The sequence below is a fragment of the Mustela lutreola genome, chromosome 8, assembly GCF_030435805.1.
Source record: "Mustela lutreola isolate mMusLut2 chromosome 8, mMusLut2.pri, whole genome shotgun sequence".
NCBI classification, from domain to species: domain Eukaryota; kingdom Metazoa; phylum Chordata; class Mammalia; order Carnivora; family Mustelidae; genus Mustela; species Mustela lutreola.
This window is the reverse complement of record NC_081297.1, coordinates 30967961-30977500: the sequence shown is the minus strand read 5'-3', so window position 1 is coordinate 30977500 and position 9540 is coordinate 30967961.

Below are 9540 nucleotides of genomic sequence, written 5' to 3'. Positions count from 1 at the left end.
TATAGGTGAGATTCACTTAAAGTTATACATACAGTGAGTGGCAGACCAGGATTTGAACTCAACTGCCAAATTCCAAAGCTGTTGCTATTTTCTTCCCCCTACTTAGTGGCTAAACCCAGAAACAGACTTCTAACATAATTTCTTAGTAACCTTTGTTCCTGTTATGCTCCTAAAGAACTGCTGATTCTGTTACCCTGGTATCTGTTACACTTTTGTTCATTTCATGAGCAGAAGCCCAAAAATCCTCCCAAATGGACTTCTTACTTAAATATAAATTTTGTTTCTGGAAAAGGACTATGTAAATAGTGTTTTCTGAACCCCGGATTTAAGAGTTCTGTCAATATTGTAACAATGTATAATATGCTACAACATTAATGTGTAATATGTTACAGACAGGTAAGCAGGATTGCGGGATTCCACACTCCTTACTAAGAATAGATCTACTTGTATCTATTTTATTTATTGATGTTCTTTATAAAATATAAATTCAACAAAAGGATTCTGCTGTTTTTAAAAAGTTTGGAAAAAGTGGCAATAGAGAAATGGACAAATAGCACATTGATGCAACCTTTATGAACTGTGCCAGGCACTATTAGATGCTGGGAATCCAGCAATGACTGAAGTCCCTACCCTCAGTGTCAGGGACATTTTCATAGGGTATGCATTGGTCATCACTGGAAGAGCCAGATGACAATTCTAGTATTTTCTCACAAGAGTATATTCTGAAAAGTTAGGCACAAAAGAAAAAAAAAAAGTTTCATATAGGCAAATGTATAACTGTGCATTTTGGAAGAGAATCCAGTCTTAAAGAACAATACACCCTACTTCTGTAGTTCTATAAATCAAAAGGGGGTTGGTATTTAGGACTATTAGTATCACAGAGCATTCGTTTTTACTGAAGACTTGATTGCTGACCACATGCATTAGTTACCTGGGGCTGTAATAATAAATGAGCAAATGATGGCTTTAAGACAACAGAGATTTATTCCCTCTCAGTTCTGAAGACCAGAAGTCCAAAATAAGTTTTTGGTGAGCTGAAATCAAGCTTGTCCACAGGGCTATGCTCCCTTTGCGTTGGACGCTCTAGGCGAGAATCTGTTTCTTGCCTCTTCCAGCTTCTGATAGCTTCCTGGCATTCCCGTCCATGGTAGAAGCACTCCAGATTCTGTCCATTTCTGTGTTCACATTTCCTTTCCTTCTCTTGGGTGTGTCTGAAAACTCCCTCCATCTTTTATAGTTTACATGCAGTTGCTTTAGGGCCCGCCCACATGACCCAGGATAAACCCTTCAAAGTCCCTAATTTAATCACATCATTTTCCCTGGAAGATAATATTTCACAGGTTGTGGGGATTAGGACTTGGGTATATATTTGAGGCCACCATTCAACCTGCTATACCTCGATACTTTGTGGCTCCAAACATCCTACCAAAGGTAGTAAAAAGGCAAAACAAAATTTACCCTTGTATCAAGCCATTGTTTTAAGTAGCTAGAATTGATTTTTTTTTTTTTTTAATTCTTGTTTGTCTATCTATCTCAAGAAAAAAAAAAATCCTTAGGTTTCCTGAAAAAGTAGCTAGAATGATCATGGATATAAGAGAATTTTATTGTGGATAGATTGAAAACATTTGGTCTCTAGTCTAGAAAGATGAAACAAGCTATGACTCAAGTCATTAAGATAGATATACAGAGAATGAACTTGATTTTGTTCACCAGATACTGAAATTCTAGAAAACAAGAGAGTGTCCCTACCTCACCCCCACACACAAGAAAATATTTATGATTGGAGGAAGAACTATGCATGCTTATAGTAAGTGAATTTGACTTAATCAACTGTGCTTAGGAGTTAGCTAAATTAAGTTCAAAACAGGTTTAATGTATGTAATAAAACTGATATGCTGTTATGGTCAAATTAGGGATTCTCTAAAATAAATCTTTATTCCAAAGTAGCCATCATAAAACCATCTGATTTCCCTTAGACTAATCTGATTTGACTTGTCAGATTTTACTATTTATTACTTGAGTTCTTGACTCTAAACTCCATGCCTGTGCAATTCCATATGCTAACTACTAACCACATGGCAACTTAAATGTAAATTAATTAAAATTAAGCAAAATTAAAGATTCAGCTCCTTAGTCACATAAGCTACATTTCTAATCCTCAAAAGCCATTTGGCATAGTAGCCACCATATTGGACACATTTACATCACTACAGAAAGTTCTAATAGTGATGTTCCAAAGCCATATATATATCAATTATTTCCACTTGAAATAAACCCAAATCTGATTATGTTGAATACTCTTGGAGGTGAGTTCCAAACTTCTTCACATGATCGAAGACCATCTTTGGCCATTTTCCCCTTCACATTTTCTACTCTGGCCCTAATAATAGCCAATGGTTATTGAGCACTTACCAAGTGCCAGCACTGCTTAAAGCACTGTGTTGGCATCAACTCATGTAATCCTCACAACCAAGGCCACTGGGTATAGTTGTTCGGTTTCTGCTCCTATTAACTATGTGGGCTCATGTAAATGGCACACTCCCAACTCCCCACTGCACAGTTTACAGATGAGAAAGCAACCTACCTCAGGTGGAATATAACTCCCAACCATTTTCACTCCTGAGTCCACATAGGTAACAAAGGACCATATTTTAAATAACAGTCTAGCTTTCATGAGGAAAGTGCAAAGTATTACATTTGGGTATAAATAATACAAACCATATGTAGAATCTTGTGCTTTCAACGCTAAGAGCTGTAAAAACCAAAGAGGTTTTGCTTTTGGAAGAAATATTTCCTCTTTCTTTATCAGGTTTGAAGGTGGAAGAAATTCTTACAACTGCCCACCCTTTTCTAAAGTGAAGTAGCAAATCTTCGTGTTATTTGTTGCCTTCCAAGAAATTTCATAGTCGAGACATAAATGACATCCTGATAGTTTGATTATTATGAATTTGGGGGCTGAACTGAAAGGTAAAAAATTAAAAAGGCATAATTATTAAATCTCATTTAGTAAAACCCAATCTTATGTTTTTGTTGTTTTCTAAATTTTTTTGTGGAAATAATATAGTACTTGTCCGTAAAACCAATGTAGGACATTCAAAGACTTTAAAATCACAAGAAAAACTCACCTTAGTCATGTGCAAATTAGTATTTTATATCATGGTAAAATTAGAATGAAGACATAAAACTGGTGTAAACCAATTTTATTAACTCTAACTTGTACAAAAATTCATTTATTCAGCAGGAACATTATACCAACTGTGCTCCACACACATTATAAAATCTGTATTTCTAAATCAAACTGTTAGAGTCTTTAAATCGTGCTTTAAAACTCGGAATGTGAGTCTCTAATTCTGGCCAAGATGGAGTAACAAAGATCAGATTTACTCTCTCACCTAAAGCACAAAACCAAACAAAATACATAAAACACTCATTTTTAGGTATCAAACATAGGCAATAGAGGATAGTGAGCCCTGAGAGAGAGAGAAAAAAATCAGTTGAGTTCTGAGGGGACACTGCAAGGAGGAGAAACTCAGAGCCTAGCAGTTGAGGAGAGAGAGCTGAGGAGATGGAACTAGAAGTCCAAGAGGTCAAGAGCCAGAGTTCACTGAACAAGTACTACAGAGTGCTGAAAAGTAAAACACCAGAGATTTGCAGAGGTCCTCCCTGATTATTCAGTGGTAAACTTAATGCATGTGTGTGAAGAAACTGCACAAGGATGAGAAAAAGCCACCAGAAAGATTTAGAGGCAACAATTCTTAAAGCTTAGACAGGGCTGGGAGAGGTTTTTGTACAGCAGAAACCCTCATAATTCATGAGGCATCAGGCAGAGTACTCAGAAGGTTATTGCCTCAATAGCAGGGCAAATTAGACTGTCTGCACTGGATCTGCCCAATCTGAAAAGTTAACTTCAAAAGAAATCATTTCCAAGAAATCTACTTCCCAAAACCAAACTCAAGAATTTTTTAAAATTTTTAAAATTCTTAAATTAAATTTTTAAATTAAAAATGTTTAGGGGTGGGGTGCCTGGGTGGCACAGATATTTGGGCATCTGCCTTTGGTTCAGGTCATGATCCCTGGGTCCTGGGATCCGAGTCCCACATCAGGTTCCCTGCTCAGTGGGGAGCTTGCTTCTCCCTCTGCCTTTCTCTTTCATTCTGTCTCTCATGAATGAATAAGTAAAAATCTTTAAAAATAAAAAAAATTTTTTTAAAGTTTTTTTATAGGCACCTAGATGGCTGAGTCAGTTAAGCATCCACTTTCAGCTCAGGTCATGATCTCAGGGACCTGGGATTGAGCCCTATGTTGAGCTCCCTGCTCAGCAGGGACCCTGCTTCTTCCTTTCCTTCTGCCCCTCCCCCTGCTCGTGCTCACTCCTGCTTCTGTACTCTACATCTCTCAAATAAATAAATAAATAAAATCTAAAAAAAAATAAATAAAATCTAAAAATAATAATAATAATCTTAGCACCCCACAAAGTAAAACTCACAATTCCTGGCATCCAATTCAGAATTATCTGGCATGCAAAGAAGCAGGGAAATACAACTGAATCAGGAGAAGAATCATGTGGAAGAGTTCTAAATGGCACAGATGAAAGAATTAGTTGATTAAAAAAATGTAAAATCTGTTAGAACTATATTTTTTTAAAGATTTTATTTATTCATTTATTTGAGAGAGAGAGAGCACATGCAAGCAGAGAGAGAGAGAGGAGGAAGCAGGCTCCCCACTGAGCAGAGAGCCTGATGCAGGGCTCGATCCCAGGACCCTGAGATCATGACCTGAGCCGAAGGCAGAGGCTTAACCCACTGAGCCAACCAGGCACCCATGTTAGAACTATATTTTATATGTTCCAGAAATTAAAGGAAAACGAGTATAGTAAGTGCAGACATTGAAAATATTACAAAGACTCAGAACTTCAAGATGCAAAAAGTATAATGTTTAAGATGAAATTAAGAGTAGATTAGATTCTGCAGAAGAAAAGACTAGTGAAATTGAAAACATGACAATAAAAGCAATCCAAAATAAGACATGGGTGAAGAAAAGATTAAAAAAAAAGGATCAGCTGTGGTATAATTTCTAATATATACATAATTGGAATATAGGAAAGATAGGAAAGGAGGACCATACTTAAATAATGACCAAAACCTTTCCAAATATGATCAAAAGAATTTGCAGACCTAAGAAAATCAATAGGCCCAAACAAAAAAAAAAAAAAAAAAGAAAGAAAGAAAGAAAGAAAATTCATTAAAGCATATCATAAAAAATTGCTATATTTCATTGATAAAGAGAAAATTTCCTAAAACAACTAGTAAAAAAATAAATAAATAAAACAACTAGTTAAAAAAAAACCACATAGACAAACAAAAATAAGAATTACAGCAGGTATTCACTGAAAGCAGATATTCATGGAAGACATGAAAGCTAAAACAGATGAGCAATATGTTTATTTATTTATTTATTTATTTTTATTTATTTGACAGAGAGAAATCACAAGTAGATGGAGAGGCATGCAGAGAGAGAGAGGGAAGCAGGCTCCCTGCCGAGCAGAGAGCCCGATGCGGGACTCGATCCCAGGACTCTGAGATCATGACCTGAGCTGAAGGCAGCAGCTTAACCCACTGAGCCACCCAGGCGCCCCGAACAATATGTTTATTGAACAAAAAACCTATTAATCTAGAATTCTATACTTGGCAAAATTACCTTTTGAAAGTGAAGGTGAAATTTTTTTTTCAGACATACAAAACTGACAGACTTCCTCACAAGCAGACATCCATTACCAGAAATATTAAAGCTTTCATTGAAGCAGATGAAAATATTAGATTAAAATCTGGATATATACAAATAAAGAACATTAGAAATGGTAAATATGGGGATACCTGGGTAGCTCAGTCAGTTAAACATCCTACTGTTGATTTCTGCTCAGATCTTGATCTTGGATTTTGAGATCAAACTCCATGTGGGGCTCCATGCTGGGCATGGAGCTTGCTTAAGATTTTCTCCCTCTCTCCCCCTTTAAAAAAAGGTTTAAAAAAAAAAAGAAATGAAAAGTATGTATGTACATATAAAAACCCCTTTTCTTTATTTTTTTAAGTCTTTTTAAAAGATAATTGACTTTTTGAAGCAAAAATAACAGTGTATTATGGCATTATGGCAAAAAGAAAATACATGACAGTACAAAGGTCATGAGGAGGACAGGAGTAAAGAGTCTTATGCTATACTTGAAGTAGTATAATATCACTTGAAGGTAGACTATAATGAGTTAAAGATGTATACCAGGAGTCCAAAAGCAACCATTGAAATAACAAAACAGAGTTATAGCTAATAAGCCAGGAAAGAAGATAAAGTAAAATCATAAACAAGATTCTATTGACCCAAAAGAAAGCAGAAAAAGAAGAAAAGTGGTAAAGTAAATAGAAAACAAATATGAACATAGTAGATTTAAACCTAAACCCATAAATAATATTAATTGTTAATGAGCTAAACAACCCAATGGAAAGGCAAAGATTATTCAACTGCCTAAGAAAGAAAAACCTGGGTGATGTGGTTTGTTGAGCAACTGACTCTTGGTTTCAGCTTGGGTTGTGAGACCGAGCCCCTCATTGGGCTCTAGGCTCAGAGCAGAATCTACTTAGTTTTCTCTCCCTCTCCCTCTGCCCCTACCTCCCACAAACACTCTCTTTATCTCTCTCTATTTAAAATAGATGAGTGAATCTTTTTAAAAAAATTTTAAAGAAAAAAATCCATCTACACATGTCTATAAGATATTCATAAATCTAAAAACACAAACAGGATAAATCATGTTAACACTAATCAGAAGAAATCTAAAGTAACTATATTAATACAATAGACAAAGTAAATTTCAGAATAGAAGATTGCCAGTAAGAGAGTGAAGCAAACGATAATAGAATCTTAACTATCTGAGAACAAACTGAGGGTTGATAGACAGGAGGTGGGTAGGGGATAAGCTAAATGGGTGATGGGTATTAAGGAGGGTACTTGTGGGGCTCCTGGGTGGCTCAGTTGTTAAATGTTTGCTTTTGGCTCGGGTCATGATCCCAGCATCCTGGGATCAGGACCAGGGTCCACATCAGAGATGAGGTCCACCTCTCTCGGCTCAGAGAGCCTGCTTCTCCCTTTCCTTCTGCCTGCTGTTCACCCTACTGTGCTCTCTCTCCTCTCTGTCAAATAAATAAATAAAATATTCAAAAAACAACAACAACAAAAAGAGAGTCTTTTTTGTGCTGAGCACTGCATGTTACATGTAAATGATGAATCACTCAGTTCTCCCATCAACTAACTTGACCTAATTGACATTTTTACACTTAGTCCAACAACTGTAAGTACACATCTGCTTCTAAGTGCACATGAAATATTTATCAAGATAAACCATACTGTGGGCCATAAAACAAGCAACAATAAATTTAAAAGGCACTAAATCATACAAAGTATTTTCACTAAACACCATGGAATTAAATTAGGATTATTAATAGAAATCTAGAATCTTAAATATTTGGAAACTAAATGACAAACTTCTAAATATATGTGTCAAAGAAGAAATCAAAAGAATTAGGACATTTTGAACTAAAGGAAAATGGAAGTACACATATCAAAAGTTGTGAGATAGAGTTAAAACAGTGCTTAGAAGGAAACTTATAGCAAAAAGAAGAAAGAAATCAATGACCTAAGTTTCTACCCCCAGAGGAAACCAGAATAAGAAATGCAAATTAAATCTAAAGCAAGCAGAAGAAAGGAAATAATGAGTATCAGAATGGAAATCAAAGAAATTTTTAAAAAGTAAAACAATACAGAATATCAATGATACCAAAAACTGGCTCTGTAGTTCAGTAAAATTGATAAATCTCCAGTCAGACTAATTAGGATAAAGAGAAAGAAGTATGGAGTACGATGAGCATGGGAGGAAATATCACTACAGATTCTACTGAAATTAAAATGATAAGGAAATTAAAAATTATATGTCAATAAATTTGACAATTTACGTGAAGTAGAAAAATTCCTTAAAAGATACAAATTGCCAAAGCTCCGTCCAGAAGAAATAAATTTTTTAAAAAAGAAGAAACTACAGATCAATACAGAAAAACATAAACATCAATACAAAAAAAAAAATCTTTAAAAAATTTTAGTAAATCAATTGTTTTAAATATATTTGAAGGATACTACATTATGACCAAGTAGGCAACACCACAAAAGTGGCTGTATGGCATAGCTACGTGACTGATACCTGAGACACTTACATAGTTTCCCACAGTCCAAGTGTGTCCTTGTTCAGTCCTTAGGCTGAAATTTACCCCATAGTTCCTGTGAAGGTGTGGATAGAACTTAGATGGAGTCAGAGCTGTAGATACTCTGTATTCAAAGACAGAAACACAGTCATACATCAACAGCCAACAGCAAATGGGGCAATTTATATCCTACGATGTGTCAATCATGATCAGATGACAACTGAAACCCTGGCAGCTCTGGTTCAAATCCTGACTGTACAACTATGTAGCTGTGTGACTTTGTGTGAGTTACTGAACTTATCTAAACTTCAGTGTTTTTAATCTCTAAAATGAGAGAAATAATAGTACTGAAAGACCCTCGATCCGCACCCAAGAAGCAGACACCAAGCCTCCACTGGATGCAAGTTGCAAGAGGTTTATTGGTTACACAGGCGCCTGCGGACACATGAGCCTTTGTGGGCTGAGCGCGCCGGACTAAGTTGGGGAGCAGATTATATAGGGCAAGGCTGGGGTGGCGGGAAGCGAGCTTACAGAAGCAGATGCTTGGTTACAGGGATCTGATTGGTTAACTTAAATCAAGCATTGTCAGGCACTGGGTTTAAGGCAAGGACACAACGGTTTGTTCTGGTGGGCCTTGGCTCAGCACTCTGGAAAGTCCCAGGTACACTCTATTCCTCATTTGTCTTTTCTTTTGACAGACCGGGTGATCACAGACAATAGACATCCTGGTATGTGTTGTCATCCGGCTATGGGAACAATCAAGCCTTCAGCAAGGGGATAAGGGGTGCTTTGGGAACATCAGGTTACTTAAACAAGCCTTTAGCAAGGGGAGAGGGGTCTTTCAGTACCTACTTGTTGAGACAATTAAATGAGATCATAAAAATATTCAACTGGGCCAATGTTAAACAAAAGAGAGAGAAAAAGAGATAAAATCTATAGTGACTTCCCTTAAAAATAACTGAATTCTGTCAAGACGATGCAGTCAGATAGGGGCTGGGAAAACAATTTACAACTTAATACTTGCTCTGGATCTTTATTTCTTTGCCAAGTAAGTTGACATACAGATGTACTCTATATCTCTTGCTGTTCCTGTGATTAAGCAAAATAAAGCAAGTCTCTCAATTCAGTGTGCCCCAAATTGCAAAAGGAAAAGAGACACAAAATCTAGGCAGTAATGTGTTAGAACCAGCATACACTGACTTATGAGAACCAATTGTTAAATTTTCAGGAATTTTATGAACCGGTTGTTAAATAGTATTAAAAAATAAATTATGTAAGCTTACAGGTAAATAAATTATATAAT